General features: G+C 34.4%; 1 long non-coding RNA gene across 2 annotated transcripts in view; it reads right to left on the reverse strand.

Annotated features, from left to right (window-relative positions):
• Positions 1–21,347, reverse strand: part of LOC116239119 (uncharacterized) — a 328,962-nt gene that overhangs the window by 224,812 nt on the left and 82,803 nt on the right. The window lies entirely within an intron of this gene.

Genomic DNA, 21,347 nt, shown 5'->3' on the forward strand with positions numbered 1-21,347 from the left:
TTGGAGATTCATGATCTTTGTGGTCCCTTCCAACACTGGCCATTCTGTAATCCTGTGATTCTGTGAAACAAACTCCTGGCTGCACACCAAAATCCAAATCCTGTTTCTGAGAGCACAGTCCAAACATTCCTTGAACTCTGGCAGACTGGGGTCATGACCACTGCCTTGGGCAGCCTGTTCCATGCTCACCAATCTTTTCCTAAAACCCAGCCCAATCCTCCCCTGACGCAGCTTCATGCTGTTTCCTCAGGTCATATCATTGCTATCGGAAAGCAGAGCTCAACGCTGCCCCTCCAGTCCCTGTGAGGAGCTGTAGGCTGCCAAGAGGCCTCCCCTCATATCTGCTCTGGGCTGAGCAAATTAAGGGAATTAAGCTGCTCCTCATAAATATGTATGTTGATCTGCAGACTCTTCACTATCTCCTTAGCTTTCTTTTGGACACTAATAGTTTTATTACTTTCTTATGTTGCAGTATCCAAAACTGCACACAGTGCTTGAAATGAGGTCACATCAGTACAATAACTTCATTCTTCATTTGAAACATTTAATGGGTAGTTTCTTAGTATTGCTTAGTATTTATGGAAAACTACACCATTTATGCATGAAAATGTATATAAAATTCTCAGAATATGACCCTTTCCCTTTTTCTGAAGTGCCTAAATTGTCAGTATGACAAGACACAAGCATATTTGTATTTATCCATGTTTGTCTTTGCTTTCAAAAAGGACTCATGCCTAAACTTTCCAATGAAATAACTTTACATTTACACCACTTCCACTGCTTTGAATACCATATGCATTCATCAGATACAGAGGAGTGTCACCATCTACTTATGTGATTCCTAAAATTTTATTCCTTACAATTGCTTACAACTTCAGCAGCTCAGAACTATGCGATCAAGAACTGCAAGTAACAGAACAAATAAAAGCGAAAGTAAGTAATTTTTCTAGTAATAAAACCTTTCCTGGCTATTTTATGACTTATTCTAAAAGCTTTAATTAAACAGGAGTTACCTCCAAGGTCAGATAATTTTTAGCTTTCATAAGTTGCTTTACAGTGGGAAAAAGACACAAGTTATACAAAACCACAAGACATACATATAAAGAAAAAAATATTAGTTTTATTCCTTATCTTCGCTTTACTTAATTTACTATCTATCATTTTGGTTATGTACAAACTTAAAATCTGTGCACTCCTGTGAATTCTCCAAATTCAGAGTCTAGCTTCTAGGCACATGGTTTTTAAAACAAGAGAACAAGAAAAAACAATAATAGCATTAACAGTGCTGAAATAATTTCTTTTCCTATATTTGTTCAAGGTAATGTAAAATAGTTTGATGTCAAATAGTTTGACAAACCCTTCTAGAATGACAAACACAATCCTCTAACCAGACTTGAAATTGCAATACAAATTACATAAAATTATGTAATTTTCTTTAGATAAATGATAGCTGAGCTTTTGAGGGAGGACTGACAACAGGACACATATTTTCTATTTCTTTACTTGGATAGATATGGCGTAATGAATTTCATTTCTGATAACTGCAGCATATCATAACTTTGATTTTTCACTCATATTTTAATTCTTTGGTGGTTTTAAAGGAATTTTTTTTTTTTTTTTTTTTTTTTTTTTTTTTTTTTTTTTTTTAGAGTGAGTGCAACGACAATATCAGCTTCTGCTTTAATCACCTCTCAAAAAATTCTGTTCTGTTCAAAGATATCTGTCACTTTCTGAGCACTGACAGCATGATGGACATTTTCTAGTTTTGGCATCATTATTATATAAAAAAAGATTCCACAAGCTATTTTATATTCTCAGTTACACCTGCACAATTCACTCTATTGAAATTACATGAGAACATACCCTCCTTTTTCCTAGAAAAAGGTGCCATATATCCAGTAGTGACAGAAGGAACAAATTATTTTTAAAGTGTATTTCGTAACTAGTAGCATAATATATACACACTGAGTAAATCTGTTAAGGGAACGCCACTTACAAAGTCACCATACAGAGGAGAAAGTAGTACATAATGTCAATTCCAGATAATTAGATTTATTCCAACATTTCAAGAAAATAATAGTAACTGATGTTCATGCAAAAGATTCATTCAAGAAACAAGGTGAATTCAGCAACAGCTAACTCTTTGGGTAAATAATGTATAAAATAAACATTAGATATCTATTGTGTTTGTTTATACAGTGCAGCAAAAAAATAAATAACCCTATAGTCCAACATTTTACTGACTACTTTGTGGAATGCATCAGTTACAAGTTCTAAAATGCTTGACTTTTCCTAGTCAATATATGCTAAAGTCGATGCAGCAACAAATACATGACTAAAAGAAAGAGAAGTACAGGTTGTGTGCTTTTAAAGATGCACCATTTTCAGTATGTGTCTCACAGCACATAATGAAGTTCATGACTTCCTTAAAAAGATGAAAGCATTGTTCACCTTACCCTGAGTGACCTCTGCTGGTAAAAATAATTTACAGACACATACACATTAAAACTCAGCTAGAAGCACATTTGCCATAATGTCACAGTGCATACATGCACACAGAGAAACACAATCGTATTAATCTTCCTTTATATCAGCTTGATTACAGATATATATAACTATGTGTTTAGACAGTTGTGTACAAGCAACAGTAAATTTTTGTTCTGAGACACTAAGTTTATCTTTGTCCCTGAGTCTTTTAAATGACTATGCTATGTAGTGACATATGAACTATAAACTTGGACATCACAACTAAATCATATTTTTTTGCAGAGTTATGTTTGCATGATAAAATTATTCCCAAACTTCTTGAACAGATATGGCAAGAAAGCACAACAAAATATTACTTAAGAATAGGTTCCCAAAGAGCTACCATTTTCAGCATCTATTTATTAATATTTCTGAAAAGATGGTTCCATCTTTGTAAAAATCAAGTGATTTCTCTTGTTCTTGATATTATAAACAACATCTAAACTCTGAAGTATTCACAAAAGTTTCATAGTTGATGCACTCTAAAGAGTTTCAACCAAGAAAATTATTACAATTCATGACTGCTGATCACTGCAATGTTCTATCTTATTTAACAATGTCCGTGAAAAAAAGAAACATATTAGGGCTCTGCTTCAGCAAATAGTGAAATCTATTTATATGCAAATAAGATATCTGTTATTAGTATGAGAAGAAACATCAGCATAAAGGAAGAAATAAATTATCACTAGAAACCCTAAATGAAATCTATTTCAAAACATAACATTTTACAAGAGCCCTCACTCATGTAATATTTGTTCAAGCCTAGAAGGGAATTGGTGAGTTCTGCACTTAGATTAGAAATGATACTACATTATTTCCCATGACAGTTTGTAGTATAAAATGCATTAATCCTTCCTTAGGAAAAACTTAATAATTATACTTTTTTTCCCTATTAAGAATTGTATTCTAATTGTATTCTAATGCTACAACAAAATTACATGCTAACTTTCCTACTGACAATTTTAAATTATTCCCATTTGTTGTTAAGTTATGAACATAAAAATTTGAAAAGAAATCTCGAGAATGTACATTTTTATTCTAAAAATACAATTCTTCAATATTTCAAATAGTAAGACCTCAGAGAAAACTTTTCATGGCTGAAAATTTGAAACCAGATCCAGTGCCTGTTTTTTGTTTAAAAAAAAAAAACAACCATCATTATTTGCTTATGTGAATAGTGTAAAATCTGTTTCACTCAAATAAAAATGTTAGATAACTCAATTGAAACATATAGTGAATTACGCAAAGAAAAGCAACAATTTGTTTTAATGTCAAAAACACACATTCAGTGCTTTAAACAGGCTAGTTCAGGTGTCAGAATTCTAACTGCCTATTCTTCTTAGTCCTCCAAGTACATGACTATTTTTGTTCCCAGTTCTTCTCATGTAAACTATACTGAAGTACAATATGCAAATAGTTTTGTCACAATGCTATGATACCTTCAGAAAGACAAATGAAAGTATTTATTTTATTCCAGATTTCCAGACAACCACCCAGAAACCTATTGCCTAAATACATCATTAATAAATAAATAAATAAATAAATAAATGAAACCACCACCCTTCTCTTGTAGAATCCTGTTGAGTACCTTGGCAACCTCATTCAACATAAAATCCTCCACCTTTCTATTTGAGCCCCAATTCAAAGACAAAAATACCCCAGTGCACAGTCACCAATGTAGAAGATTACTGCACCTGAGATGGAAGTAAATAGGATGTTAGTACTTTCTTGACTTGAATCCTAATTGAAGCACACTAAAATAAGTAGCATGTAGGTAATCTGTAACATGGCTAGCTGATAAGTAGCAACAACATACAGATAGTTTCTAGCCAAGCTCACATATATAAACATGTGGTTGCATACAGTCAAACGGAGACCTAAGGCAGGAAATAGGAAAAGATGCAAGCAATAAAATCTGCAAAAATAAAAGGATGAAAAACAAGAAGGAAATACTTGTGAAGAGGTCAGAAGAGTTCGTATTCCAAAAATCAAGATGCACTGCCAAGAGCAGATTAAGTCCTCTCTCTTTTCTTTTGAGAATGAGATAAGGAGCACGGAAAAGCAAGGATGAGCATTAAAAATTGAAAAGGGTCACACTTTGGCTTCAGCTTTCCTAACTAAAGAGGGCTGGAGCCTAGCCCTGCAGCAACTGAATCCTGCGAGGACCAGCACCTCCAGCAGTAATGACTTGACACCCGCTCCATGCAGTTCTTTGCCACAGCTAATGTGGGATATGGTCATTAAGGACCATCTGTTTGAATACTTAGTGATAGTGATTGATAATGAGTCAGAGCAAACCATTAGCACAAAGTGTGTTGCTAATGAACAGCAGATCAGCAAAGTGGTGCTCTGAAGTATGAAACTGGCCTAGATTATATCTTCTACACATTCCCTCTTCAGCAAACTCTAATTCCCTAATTTATATACAGATATACACTTGTTTATTTGCAACAGTGCACTCACCTATGAAAAACGATACCTATCAAATGAGTCTGAAATTACTGGCCACACAGCCACTACAAGATACAAATGTCAATATAATTTCTGTGAAACCACAAAAAATGTTTTTTTAATATGAGCAACACATCAAGAAAATCTTTGTTTATCAATTTCATCATGTATTTCTCTCTTTATCTTAATCCCTCACTTCTTCAGTAAAATTGAATGTCCAACAAATATATTATAGGGACACTGAGCTGCTACTGGATCTTGCTGAATTAGCAGTTCTGGATATAATCTCATCCTGAGTTACAGATTAGCTCTAGAAACATACAATACCTACTGTAGATTAAGGAGTTCAAGAAATATGGTTTCACTGTCAAGTTTTATAATTTATAGATTCATAGTAACATCTCAAAAATTGGGCTTTTGCCAATACTGCTTTCAGACAAATTTTCAACTGTCCCTCCCTCTGTTTCCAATATCCATAATATCAAAAGAAGAATAATAAAAAGAACAAGAGAACAAGAAAAAATTCTTAATGGGTCTAATAAATCAAAATCACATCAGTAAAAAGCAATTACAGCACATTTAACTTCATACCACTTGAGTCAATCTTTAAAATTATGTGTTAATTTCCTTGCAAGTGATATTAAAAAAAAACAACCCTAAAGGTTTCCCCCAGTGTACCTCTTTTTTGACCTTTTCATTGATCAAATTATCCTATATTCCCTAAAACCTTTTGGCTACAGTGACACCATTAGAAAGGCCATAGCTATTTAACTTGCTGCTGTTCAAATCTGCCAACAGCAGCATTCATAACACTACTAAAAGGACATATTTTGCAGAGACCAGGATCTCTTTGTGCCTGGAATTAACATTAAATATCTCAGTTGCTTGGAACATACAAGCAGCTCAATACCAAGTACTTTGTCAACATTAAGATCTGTGTATAAGTCAACAAATATATAAAGCAGTTCTGCACATATTTCTGTTCTTCTGCATAGGAAGAATGACTCCTACTTAATGCAAATCCAGTGGAAAATTTAAACTAAAAGGACACTTAAGCTCAATTTCCTGGATAAGACAAAAAACTCTCAAATTTGACATGCAGAAAACCTTTATAACATAAGGTTATAAAGCAGGAAAGTAGGTATGTTTATTATGGCGCTGGGTACAAGGGGGATATCTCCTCCTAACTCACACACCATAACACCTTTTGGTTGCTTATTTATCATGCAAAATCATAAATATACATAGGATGACACAAGGTGGGTTGAGTTTGCTTAAACAGTTCCAAAAACTCATCATAATATTCCAATAAGTTTGGGGAAATCATTATAAGATGTCCTGCCTCTGTACTCATGCATGCTGCTCTCTGGTGGTCATGGGCAGGGGTCTTCCCTGAATCTTCCTCAAAAAGTCTTCCTACAGTACTTTTTTACCTTAATAAATCACTAACTACAGAGCCAGTACTAACCAGCTAAGTTCTTTGTTTCAAAATATCCCTTGGCTCCTTGCACTGTTTAGTGAGTCTGTCTTGCAAGACAGGAATGTGTGCCCTAGCAACATTACTGTACAAGAATTATATTTCAAACTAAAAATAAATGATGAACATACACCAACATATGTATGCCTGGTTCTATTATTATTAGATTTTTTATAAAGGTAAAGTAATTTACAAATATCATACACTATTTGTATGCTTTCTTTTCTGGAAGAGTATATAAAATATAGATTAATCAATCAAATTAAAACCAATTATGTCACTGCGCTGGCAAGCAATGGTTTTAAATATACAGAAGCATGTAAAAGTTAATTAATAATCTGGGCCAAATCACTTGAATCTTTAAAGACATGAAGAATCAGGAAAGAAAATCTGTGTTGATTTTAGTTATACAATGTAAAGAAAGATGTTGTATCTGTACTAGACTAACTTGTAACATTTTCTTTATTATCTCTAAGTTTACAATTTTGTCTAACAGACAACACTGACAAAAAACCTTCCCCTTGCTTAAAACTTACTCCACTACAATTAAAACAACAGTAAAGCATGGAGCGTACTGAAATTTCTCATTTGGTATTTGAACCATAAAACAAGTAGTAAAATAAAGCAACAAAGTTGTTATGCTGTATTTGTTAGCTTCCTAGAGCACTTGTTTGGAGCTATGTTAGGTTGGCAGAGGGCTACAGACATTTTGTGATTTCTGGAGACAAGAGAAAAGGGAGAAAATGGGGGAAAAAAAAAAAAAACTAGAAATTATATTCATCTAATTGATTCTAGGAGGGAGAAGCTGAGAGAATAAATCCATACTAATAACAAATTTACAGCTAGCTATTACAACATATAGAAATGCTACAACTTAACCAACATCGGAATTACTCAGTGTCAGCCATTCAGCAACAAAAAATATGACAGTGACAATATCTGTATTAACAGCAATATGACTGCATGAGAAGTATCCTACTTCATGAACAGAACAACTCAGCACATCAATGAAGGTACCACTTCACTTTCCAAATATGAGATTAATCAAAGTACCACTATCCAAAAATACATCAACCAACAAAAAAATAATCCACCATGAGAAAGACTCTTCCAAGACTATACTAGCAAGGCTAATTAGCTACTCTATGATAGATCCTACTCGGAACTACAAAGAAGAAATAACAACCAATTAATTAAGTTCTTGATCAGAATTAAATAATTCCTTCACCAACTCCAAGAAGAAAAAAAAAGAAAAAAGAAAAAAAATCACAATAGTCCTTTTTCTCCTATCCCTCCCACCTGAGAGATGTTTATATTGTATCCAGACCAAGAAAAACAAGAATCCTGGCAGGGCCAAAGATGTCTAGCTGTGGGGAATCCTTTAAGGGTTAACCACCCTTAAAACCATCCTCTCATAATGTAAAAAGCAAATTTTCTGCAAAACAACCAATTTCTCCTGAAAAATTACACAATATAACCCATCTTTCTTCCCTTCAGAGTAGCAAGAATGCATTCATCTGTGCGCAAGCCCATCATGGTGCTTCACAGCTTACCAAACCTACATATAAGAGTAAAATTGAATGTTTAGAATCTGCTAAACACACAAAAATCTCGAAGAAAAAAAAAAAATAACCAACACTGAGATGATCCCAAAATATACTTTCCCTAGGACACGCACTGAAGAAGAAATTTAAAATATCTGCAACACTAAGTCTTTGACAAACCTATGGGATACAAATATTTTCACCACTTGCACTGGAAGCCAATTTCCACTATGAAGCATTATACACCTATTAAACTAATTGTGAAACATGCCTACACAAGCAAAATTCTCCTAGACACTGAGATGACAAAACAAAGTATCAACATAGAAATTCTGATGAACAGAAATGTACAAATACATCTTATTTACAGAACTAGCCACCATCCAGTCAGTCCCAAACAAACTTGAAACAAATGCTCCCCACATTTCTTCCAAAACAGAACACCAGTGAGAACCAGAATGGAGTTTGGTTCAAGACTTTTATCTCAGATTATTAAAAAAAAAAAAAAAAAAAGTTTTCAAATAAAATAAAATAAAATAATAAAATAAAATAAATAAAACAATTTTCTTTAATGAAAATTAAAAAAAAAAAAAAAAGAAAAAGAAAGAAAAGGAAAAAAAATAGAATTTAAGTACTCCCGGTTGTCACTGCATTAGGAAGACATGTTTATAATAAATCATTAAACAATTATGATCTATACTGGCATAAAAAAAAATTATATTGGAACAATGTCTCTTAAACTTCAAATATTCCCAAGCTTAACCAAATTCATAATTAAATGCAAATTCATTAAGATCTAGGAAACACCAACTGAATCTCGCTGTGATTGAGTGGGAGACAAAAATCTGCTAATTTATTTGCAAATGGCCATGATAAACACTTCCCAAAATAAAATAGCCATATTTCCAAGGTCTTGCATTTCCTGAAATGTAGTACACTTTATCCAGTGATAAACCAGAACTAAACAAATACTTTCTACACACCAGAATGAACTAACTAGTAATGAATAAAACATTAAAACATCCAGTAACGTATGAGGGTATGTTTTTATAGACCGGTCACTTCCTTTATCTCTCAGTCCTAATGCAAAAAAGATTAAAATTTCTTCCAGAAACTTAAATTAGAAACTGAAAATTTTAGCTCTATTAGATAACAAACATCATAGAGCCTGCAGAGGGATTGTTTTCATGAAGCTACTCAATCTTCATCATCTATCAACTTCATGTACTTTGTCTCTTTGTCACTTTTAGATTATCGGTCCAAAAGTGAATAAGATGAAGATTTTCAGCATGATTATAACATGGAACCTAATGCTATTCAATATGTTATTCTTAAAATATAGAATGATTTACATGAATAAAGTTTTTAACCATCACCAGTAACTACATCATACACAGCACTGATGTGACACATACGTTGATACTAAGTGCTGAGTTATTTCTATCATGTGCTTTTGTAGTTATAGTTGAAGACTGAGATTAGTTCTTCTCAACCTCTGTTCTGCTGAAGCTTGATTCAACATGTGTACCACACTGGTAAAATTATTTTGTTTGTGGATAAACAGCTCAAACACTGTTGGAGGATTCCACTATTCTGTAGAGAGCGTATCCCTGGATGTGTTCAAGACCAGGCTGGATAGAGCCCTGGACAATTGGTCTAGTAGAACTGGAGGTTGATGGTCCTGCCTATGGCAGGAGGGTTAGAAACTTTATGATCCTGGGGTTCCTTCCAACTCAAGTCATTCTATTATTCTAACATTTCAGAAATTATTCAGTTATTTCAATTTACACAGTCAATTAGGCCAAATGTTATTCTTACGCTGTTTTCTTTTTCTCAAATTACAGTCATCTTGTCAGATCTCTTTGAGTAATAACTCCCCATTCCAGTTAAACAATTACATTTCTTTAACAACATCTTTAGTATCAGCATGCATAAAGCTGTAATGTGATGTAAAATGCAGCAATGATAGCATAGTAGCAAAGTCCTAGGCTGCAGCAAGTGATGATATGCTCAAATATTTTCCTGTGTCCACAGCTGCCAAAGGAAAGAATTTGCTTACTTTTGGAAGGCCTCGGGTACACAAGGATATCCAGCAAGATACCCTTACCTCCACTGCCAACCCTTAAATGAAGTCTGGAAAGGGGTGGATCCTGGCTCCATCCCTTTTGGTCAGTCAGGTGCATTGCATGCACATGAGCTCCCCTGGGTTGACCCTGCCTTCCCACCAGGTGCTTAATCACTGGTTCAGACCATGACTTAATGTTTCCACTACAGCATCTATAGACCCAATCACACAGGTCCACTAAAAATATCCTTAAAAACATCCTTCTTGCAACTCACACTAGCACTTTTTGATCCAAATACCATTCAATAAGATCTAGACAGATTGGAGAGTTGGGCAGGGAGAAGCTTTAACAACATGAGATGAGATTTAACAGCAGCAATTGTAGAGTCCAGCACCTGAGAAGGAATAACCATATGTATCAGTACAGGTTAGAGTATGACCTGCTGGAGAGGAGACCTGCAGAAAATATCTGGCTGTTCTAATGGACAACACATTGGCCATGAGCCAGCAGTGTGCCCATCTGACCAAGACAACCAGCGCTATCCTGGGATGCATTAAAAAGAATGTGGCCAGCAGGTCAAGAGAAGTGATCCTCCTCCTCTACTCTGCCATGGTGAGGCCACATTTAGAATACTAAACCCAGTTCTGGGTTCTCTGGGACAAAAAAAGAAAGGGATCTCTCCTAGAAGGAGTCCAGCAGAGGGCCACAAAGATGATAAAGAGCCTGGAGCTTCTTCTATATGAGGAAAGGTTGAATAAATTAGACCTACTTAGCCTGGCAAAAAGATAACTGAGGAAGGATCTGGCTAATGTTTATAAATTTCGGAAGGGAGGTAGGAGGCAAATGGATGAAGCCAGTCTCTTCTTGATGGTGCACAGTGATAGGGCAAGGAGTGAGCAATGGCCTAAAACTTGAGCATAAGTAGATCCACACAAACATGCAGAAGAACCTCTTTATAGTAAGACAGAGCACTGGAACAGGTTGCCCAGAGGGGCTGTGTAGTCTCCTTCTGTGGAGATATTCAAGACCCATCTGGAAGCCTACCTGTGTTTATGTAAAGTATTGCTTTAGCAGAGGGGTTGAAGTTAATGATCTCTTGAGGTCCCTTCCAAACCCTGAAGTTCTGTGATTGTGTGACTCTGTGATAAAGCATACATAAGAACCTTTTTCAAGTTTTCTTCGCTTTATGAAATTAAAGTTTCTCAGACTTCTTCAAATGCCACATAATAAAGATCTCTCTGATTTTAAGTGATGTAATGTAAACATTTTTCTCCTTCACTCAGTAATTCTCATCTTTTCAGTACAGAAACATATGTTGGCAACACTTATATGTCTCTTCACTGTATTCAGTATCTTCAATGTTATTTCTACCAAAAGAAAATAAAAATCACTTGTGTGTCCTTTCTTCTTTGCTTCTTAGCTTTGATCTCACATTCAAATTCCTTCCAGAAATAGTGTCATATTGCTTTTTCTGGGCTGCAAGCAGTGTTGAGCCTTGCTGTAGCAGTCATTTGATTATAGGAAGAAAAGCTATACATTTAATGATGTACTTGATCTGACAATGTAAATTGGATATTATTTCTAGCATTGTCTTTAAATTGTTTCATCACTAATGTAAGCAAGGATGGAAAATAACATGGCAGAGCTTGATAGCCACAGACACCATAGAATCATAGAATAAGTTAAGTTGGAGGGGACTTTAGAGGTCACTCAGTCCAACTTCTCTGCAGTGCAAAATAATGCTTTGAGCTAGATCAGGTTGTTCATCTCATCTGCCCGTAGCAGTACATAATTTTCAAGACTCCTTCAGTAAAATCATAGAATCACAGAACATTCTGAGTTGGAAGCAAGCCACAAGGATCACTGACAAAATCTCCTGGTTCCACACAGCATTACTTAATAATCATACTGAGAGCATTGTCCAGACACTCCTGGAACTCCAACAGGCTTGGTGCTGCAACCACTGCCCTGGGGAGCCAGTTACAATGCCTAATTGCCCTCTGAATTTAACATCCATCCTACCCTCCCCTGAATTAGCTCCATGCCATTCCCTCTGGTCCTGTCACTGTCACCAATGAGCAGAGATCAGCATGGGCTTTCTGCTCCCTACATAAGGAGGCTGTAAGCCACCACGAGGCTTTCCCTCAATGCTGATTAGCAAAGGACTCATCATAGAAACAATATTTTCTTAGGCATAACATTTTTAACTTAGTAAAGCTTACCAGCATTATTTCATATAATGCAAAATAAAATTAGTAACAACAGGGGAATAAAATATGGAATGGTAAAAAAAAAAAAAAAAAAAAAAAAAGAGAGCATTTTAGGTGAAATGTATAAAAAGGTGAAGAACAACATGGAAAGAAAGCTTATTCTATGTGACAGAAAGTGCAAAGAAGAACAAGCCAGAAATAACAGTGACAATGTGGAAATAAAGGGTCAAAAGCACTTTGAACAAACAGAAAGAGCATAAATGCCAAGAAGATTTATCTCTGAATATATATCAGTACAATGCTATATATCCCATATGTTTGAAAACAGCAGAAAGTTGGATTTTGGAAAGCTGGGAATTTAGGGATTATGTAGGGCAAAACTGTAGTATTTGAAAGTAAAACAAACATCATGTTTCCCACAAAAGTGCATTGAAGATATCAAACTTTCTTACACGGGTAGAATTCAAGAATTAGCAAATAACATGGGGAGAAAATAGAGTCAAAAAAACTGTGAGAACTTTTTTTTTTTTTCTGAGATTTCCAAGTCAGGATTATGTAAAATAAACAAATGGGGCACATTTTATCCCAAGATGCACATTTGTGTTTTTAAATGCTCATTGATTGTCTCTCTTGCACGGGGAACTTAGAGAAGTTCTGTTACCTGACAGAAGGAATATAAAATTAAGAGGAATGTTGAATAATTAAATTTTGTTTTCATAGGAAAACATGTATACGTATTAGAGCAGTATATGTATTAGAGCTTTGAAATAAATGCTTCCAGGCTTATTCCTAAGGAAAGTTAATTGTTACTCAAAGGTGATCAGAAAAGGCTTCTAAATTCTCCTTCTAACACTTCAATCTATCCTCTCTTATAAGTTTTGTAAGTGTTTAAACTAGAAAATATTTTTAGGAGAGTTCAAAGCAACTAGGAAAACTAGAAGACATAAACAGAATTGTCTTCCTGCCCACAATTATTTAAATGCAAACTCTTGTTTCTATGACCTAGGGTTTTTATATAAGGTATTTATTTCAATATATGAAGTTCAGTTCCATTTAGTTGTATTTTATTTTAATTCTTGTGTACTATTTTTAAAGTAGAATACAAAAATATAGTAAGGATATCTAATATTCCAATTGATTACTAAATAAAAATACTGATGTTTTGTTGCGAAACAGAAGGTTTTGTGATTTCTTAACTAAATTCAATCATAATAAATTACAGGTAAAAACATAAAATGTGGGGGCATGGCAGTGGTTGATAAAGATAACCTGCAAATAAATGCTATGGCTTTAAAGAAAAAAAAATTTGTAGATAGACTAGATAAGACTAAAAGAAGGTTTCTTATCTTATCATGTACTTTTTTAAGCTGTCTTCCATTTTATGTCAGCAAGTATTTAGCATTCCTTGGCTCTCATGTGAAATAAAATATGACAAGAAGTAACTAAAAAATATGTTAATTAACAGTAATTTAGGTCTTGACTGTTAAAACGATAAAATGTGTTTGAAACCTCTGGAGAAATTACAACACAAATGGTTTACACGTGGCTGAATGCAGGAGACCAAGAAAACATTCCATGGTGTGAAAAGAAATAATTAACACAGGGCTGCAATGGCAAGGGAATTTAGGCAACAATCTGACCTGTATCTGATGTTGCAGGCTTGTTTCCAGCAACTGTTGCTCTCCTATAGTCAAATTATCCTAAAAAACATGGGCCTGCTTCATAGTCACACATCATTTTCTGTGTAAGAGTTTGTACAGATTACTATATATGATAAACTATATTTACCCCAGAAAAATCAGCAGAACACTTGAAGAATGAAATTGGTTCAGCTGTGTGTTAGCTTAGAGTTTAGGATGGGAAGTAATTAATTTAAAAAGTTGCTTATACGGAATAAAAATAAGTCAATTCTGAAACTGCAGATTTTCCAAGGTACAGATACGTGCAATAGATTTCCATAGTATCCAATACAGGGCAAGAGATACATGTAAAAGAAACAGACTATGAGTGAGACAAATATTATAGCCCGCACAGAGCACCTATTTGGAAGCAACTGCTTTGCAAATATTACAGTGTCGTAGATTTCTAATACTGAATTCCAATATACTTACAAAGAAAGGGGAAAAAGGAAGTAAAAAAAAAAAGACAAAGGGATGAAACACTAAACAGGTACCAAACACACTTGCTAATAGGTGGCCGAAGTTGCTAAAAAACAAATTTAAATTAAAAAAAAAAAAAAAAAAAAGAGGAAAAAAAAGGAATATGAGGGAAAAAAGTGTACTCGGTGAGTTTGAAGATGCACGGTTCTGCCCAGATAATATTTACCATTTGCAAGATGTTAAGTTTCAAGGCAAGCAATTTAAAAAGAATACTCGCTCTACTGAAGGCCAGGTTATATTTCCTACAATTCACCCTTTTTTTCCTACAATGAAAAAATGAAATCAATTACAGAAGTTTATTAGAAATTGTTTGCCCAATGAAAGTTAATCTTGAGATGGACAACGAAATCCCCAATGAATCAAAGAAGAAATCCTGTGATCATCCAGCCACACAGCCACTTCAACTCCTCTTTCCACAAAACTCAGTAACACATGACTACACCCAAAGAGAATTAAATGATCACATCAATTTTCTGTAAAGTATTCTCTGAAATGAAGTAAAATCCCACAGTCAAGGACAGAAGTCAAAATTTAAGTGACATATTGGATAGCATGTTTTAATGTTATGCTTTTCCAGGAATAAAATCCATAATTATTTTCATTAAGCACTAAGACAGCAATAAATATCACACAGAAAAGAAAGGTAAAAAAACCAGCATTAACAATATCATCTTTATACACGATGCCTTTCAGATTAAAGTATGAGTTTGTCTGGGTCTGGTCTGAGTCAGAGATTATTTCTGCCAGGGTGTCGGGTTCTGTGTTACAAAAACATTTCTCTCTAATCTTTCACCACTGTACATCTAGTTCAATTACAGTTTGCTTCAGAATAAAATTATACACAAGCAGAGTCTCCGATTTATTTATTTAATAAAACTATGATAGTAAAAGTACTCACAGCAATATTTAGGAGTATGACAATTCCTTCTCAAGCTACTTTCTCCTAAATCATGCAGAGATTAAAAAAAGAAAAAAAAAAAGTCTATATTAAAAGAAAACAGGAATTCTGCCATAATCTTAATATGTATGTCAGAGTTGAGAACAATGACCATTTTTAAATAGCTGACAAATGCATCCAAAATATGTGAATCCAGAATACAGAAAAGAAAGCGGTGGAGAGTACAATCAATTTACAATCTAATATTGATATTTAAAAGTACAGCAGATAATAAAAACTACAAGGGTTTAACTGGTACACTTGCCCAGCACCATACAGCACACCCGAATCCTCAGGGTTTCTTACTTTCTGCTTCTCTCTACCATAGTTATATTTATTCTGTTACTGGGAGAAGGCTGCAGCCTCCATCAATAACTGAGCGGGGCAAATGCATCTGCCCCTTCCAGAATGGCTGAAGCTGCCTACAACACTGCCATGTTTGATCCTCTTGATGTCCAACAGGTAAACAAAAAAGGAAAACGGATTATTGCTTGATTACAAACTGCTTGAAAAAACACCTCGCTGGAAAATAAAACAATCCCATCAAAATCTATTTGTCTTTTTGTACAAAATAGTGTTTACTAAGCTTCAAATAAGCTTTGTGAAAGAATTTATTTCTTCCAGACAATCAAGGTATTTTCAAAAACAAAGATTAAAGCACTTGGGAGTGAATTTTAGTATGCTATAAAACACTTTTCAGAACTGTGCTTCCAGATAAGAAAGATGGATTCAGAAATGACTGCCATTCAATCTGAAATTCCTTTGTATTCTACACGGGAAAAGACGGAACAAAATATTCTGCTGACCTGTGCCTTCAAATGACCTCTTACTACAATATTGGCATTCTAAGAGGTACAGAAATGCAAGCTAACTTCCAGGTCAAAACAGTAAATTGAAATTTAATTTTAAAGGTACCTCTAATCCCTGAAAGCTATATATTGTATAGGGGAAGAAATAGAAGCCTACCAAATGAGTATGACTGCACAGCCTACAACAGCATTTACTTTTATTTTTACTTTTCTTGGTGATGCCACAAACTTAATACGTCGGTTTGGCCGATGCTAGGAACAAAGATGCAGACATTTTGACCTTCCCAAAGTTCTCCATTTTCCTGTGAAAGGTTAGGAAAATTGTCACATTCAAGTCTGGTACTTCAGAAGCGAGTAAAAGTGATGCACTGGAAAAGATTTACAGAGAGAAAGCACTATACATTCATAGCACTTTAAATACAGCTATTACACTAAATTCACGGACCTTCTGCCAGAGTTCTAAATAATCACAGTGGTACAACATTTACTCCTACTAGCAAAGAGCAAAGCACAGCACCTCTGTATGATTTTGATATTTCCTTTCTGATACAGATTCATTTCAATTTGTATTCAGTGAAATCCTGCCACAGAAGTATGAGGACTGTTATGAAAAGAAGCAATGAGGTGGAAAACCATCTAAACTTTTTCTTACACTGTTAAAAAAAAGTCATGGTGTATTTCAAACAAATAGGAACCGTTACAATCTCTGAAAGCATGTACCCTGGAATGAATTTAATTTAATCCTTACAAAACAACTTGAGTGGAAAACATAGTTCAGAAAATGATACTGTACAAAGAATTTCATTTACAAAGAAATAAAATGATGTACCATCCCACTATAATCTTTCCTTGTACTCTACTGTGATGGTATGAGTTTATAATACCATTTTCTCTCATTGTAGTGAATACAATTTTAGAGTTGTCAAAAATGATTTAGATTGACTTATGATTTAGATTGCATTTAACCCCTTGACAAATAGCTTATATGCTATTGAATATGTCCAAGCTTCGAGTTTTTCTGGTTTCTTTAGTGGGGGCAATGTTCATCTGAGTGTGAAGTAAACAAAGAGATTCCAGACTGATGGACAACAGCAACTATAACAGACTTCTTGAATCACATATCAGGCCACAAAACATCAACAATTTCCTGCATCCAAGAGTTTATTTCTCTAGAGGCTTAGTTCAGATTAATGATTACCTCCAAATTTATTACTATGCTGTAACTCAAAAATTTGTCAAAATCCTGGCCTCTAGATATAAAGCACTGTCATGGTTTTGTGATTTGTTATCAATATTCCACATCATAATAACATGCAGTGCACTGGGAGGTAAACAGTTAATATTGCAGTTTTGTGGATTGTTAATATTTCTGGTCTCTTGGTCTCAGAAGAGTGAACTACAACTCCCAGAAGACTTCATTTTTCCATTTCCATTTTCCATTCAGAGGCAAAGATAAAACTGACCAGGAGTCATGAGACAGCTCTCTTTGCTCTCTGTGCATCCTAGCCACCTCATCTACAGCATTAGAATAAGGACTTTGTTTTCAGAAACTGTCTCTCTCTTGTTTTATTTGATTTATAAGCTTCAATTCCAATCATACTGTATTATATTGTATGATCTCACATTTCACTATTATTTTTAATAAACTAAGTTTCATTCTCTTGTTGTCACTGTTTTCCTCATCTAGGCCCATTACCCTACCTTCCTCCACACTTTTCCAGGGCATGGGTCTATGGATCCCCCTGCCTCCTTTGTCACAGAACTAAGTCAAGGCAGGTTGAATAATGATAAGCATATACATAACAACATGGCAAAATACAGAGGCAACTCTACACAACAGAACATCTTGTGAGATCCAACAAATAGATAAATGGCTTGACAGAATCTCCACTTAGTTTTAAATTACATTGTGTTGAAGTCCATACTCTTCATTTATGCAAACGAAAGAATTTTTATGGAACAAACTACATTTCAAAAGAGAATCATAGAATCACAAGATGGCTTCAGTTCAAGTGACCTTAATTTAGTTCAGATCCCCTGCCATGGGCAGGGTTGCCATTCATTAGATCAGGTTACCCATGCACTGGTTTCTTTCTCAAAGATAAAACCTACTAGGGACTGTTAGGTCCACTTGGTGACTCCCAAAAAGCTGGGGGTTGATTAAGTCCCTTTCAGAACTGAAGAATTGGAAACGGAGTATATAGAGACACCAATTTCTGAGAATAACACCACATACTGCGGCTGACATAGTTATTGACTCTTATCACCTTTAACCTATTTTTTCAATACTAGAAAAACCATACTAGGATCTACTTAAGTGCAATTTAGTACACCACAGCAAACAACCTCTTTATTTCATAAATAAACCCTGAACACATCATGCTACCAATGGAAAATATACTACCAAAACTTATAACTATTAAAAAAAAATACTACACACCTAGAAGCCTAATTCATGTCTGTATTGCATATACCTTTAATCAAATAAAGATTATGCCCCCAAAATACATCATCCACATGATAAAATTATGAAAAGGATTTTCTGTATGTATATGTATAAATAAGCATATTAGGAAGTCATTATTTGCTACAGAAGATAACAAAAATATTGAAATAAAGATAAGAAAAGATAGAGGCTTTCCCCGAGTGTCCAAAGCTAAACCCTGAAGATTCAGGCTTTTCTTCTGGCAGCTTCAAAGAATGCATGCTATGACTTAAGAGCTCAAAAGAAGCAGAAAAGGAACTTTAGATATGTGCAATAGTTCTGAAGATATATGGTCTTGTTGGTTGATTTTTTTTCCCAACTTTTTCTTCTCTTTTCACTCTCCCTGCACTGGCCTCATTCAGCCAGTCTCTTCTTGATGGTGCACAGTGATAGGGCAAGGAGTGAGCAATGGCCTAAAACTTGAGCATAAGAAGATCCATACAAACATGTAGAACTCTTTACAGTAAGGGTGACAGAGCACTGGAACAGGTTGCCCAGAGGGGCTGTGTAGTCTCCTTCTGTGGAGATATCCAAGACCCATCTGGAAGCCTACCTGTGTTTATGTAAAGTATTGCTTTAGCAGAGGGGTTGAAGTTGATCTCTTGAGATCCCTTCCAAACCCTGCAGTTCTGTGATTGTGCAATACTGTAATTCCCATTCTTTTCTGCAAGAACTCAGGAAAAAAAAAAAATCACAAACTAAACACCAACAGAGTTCCAAACCACCATTTTATACATGTATTAATGAAAATGGATTTCAACACAGGAATGCAGGAAAAACCACCTAATAACTGTCTGGAAACCAATTAATCCCAGAAGTCTGATGATATATGAAATATTAGCATTGAGGTCGTCTTTAATACACAACAGAGATTCACAAAGACTCATCATATAATCAGAAATAACATACAGTAGAGAATTCTGAGAATGCATCTACTACAAACAGATATAAGAAAATTATGATTTAACATCAATTCAATCACATTTTACATGTAAAACTTCTTAGAAATATATATAAGTCATAAACAACTTTTTTGTAACTGAAAGCAGCAAACATTACACTTAATTACATATGAAATTAACAGATGACCAAAAATGGGGGATCAAAAAAAAAGAAGAAAACTTCCAGTTTTAATCATAATTGGAACACTTTTCATCATAAATAGCTCTAATTGGGCCACTTTTTGAAATGACTACAGATAACAGTGCTTCATTATAAGCACCATAACAAAACATGTCCAAATATAATTTACAACACTCCTGTCACTTAAACTTTCCACTTGAAAGGCAGCCACTCAGACACCAACAGTTTTTTCCCTGAGTCTAAAATGAGAAAGAATTAAGATTATTGATGCTTTGTTTTTCACATGAAATTAAGAATAGACTACTAGGACCCTCATAAACCTGAAAGTATGCTTGAGTAAATGGAAAAATAAACTATGTAAACACTGATGAAACATATGGAGATACTGAGTCTAGTGAAGATCACTATTCATATTGTAGTAGTTCAAGCACTGAGAAAGAGTAAGCAAAACAAGGTTACCAGGAAAACATGGATTTTGTGTAAAGGTATATTTCAAGTTATACAGAGGTTATAAGGTTATTTCAAGTTATACAGAGAAATATTTTAATATACTACAGAGTTAAGGAAAGTGGAGCAAAGCTTTTAAAGGGGCATTAATTCTTTCCTTGGCACAAGACTACTGATTCTGACATAAAAATAAAGGAAAATTATAATTCAGTATAGCAAATAAAATCCTCTCTATCAGTAATAGTCTGCAATTATGTAGAAGAATATTTTCACAAGAGTATAAAAAAAATATATCTCAATCACATGTGTAGATACCTGCACAAGAACAGGATAGCATGAAGATGAAAGGACCCTGTTAATTTGTAGAAACTATGGGGTAGTCTATAAACAGCAAAGATTACAAGTGGTCTGGTATGTTAAAGTAATATTAGAGAGGATAGAAAACAGTCTGTAAATAAAAAGCAGGACCTGGAAGTGATTATCAGCTTCTTGAAAATGTCTTAGTGCAGTTCTGAGACACATTTTGGGAAATCACAATCATCCGCTTCACTGCTTTTCAAGGAACATTAAGCCAGGATTACAAAATGGAAGAAAGCAGAGGTACTCCCTAGGCAGTTTTCCAAGCTGAATAATCAATAACCACACACACTTGCTGCTGGAATAAAAGTAGTATAAGATTTATCTCACTGTGATAGATCAAAGAGTACATTTAACAAAGAAAATAAATGTATATCAATTAATCAATTAAATTAATGAGTACTAAAATAAACTAACAAAATTTTATCTGAGACATAAAGTTAGCTTAGCTCCCTTATTTTAATATTTCTATAAACTATATATATATATATTTTTTTTTTTTTTCCCCAAAGCCTCTTCAAACATTTGGAAGTTCTTGGGAAAAGGCCTCCAAGAATGAGTTCACAGCTAGTCTGCTTTCTAGTTATCCAACCATAGCACTGATGACTTGAAGTATTCTTTATTTATCTCCATCTCACACCATAGCATTAACATTTGTGTATTCTCCTAAAAAAAAAATAAAGAATTTCTAAAAGAGGATCTACATCATAGCACAGAAAAGAACCTCTAGTTCATAACTGTTTTGGCTGTATTAGTATCAGGACTTTTGAAATGATTACATATTTAACACAATAAA

Source organism: Phasianus colchicus, chromosome 4 (genome assembly GCF_987193195.1).
Source record: "Phasianus colchicus chromosome 4, bPhaCol1.hap1.1, whole genome shotgun sequence".
NCBI classification, from domain to species: domain Eukaryota; kingdom Metazoa; phylum Chordata; class Aves; order Galliformes; family Phasianidae; genus Phasianus; species Phasianus colchicus.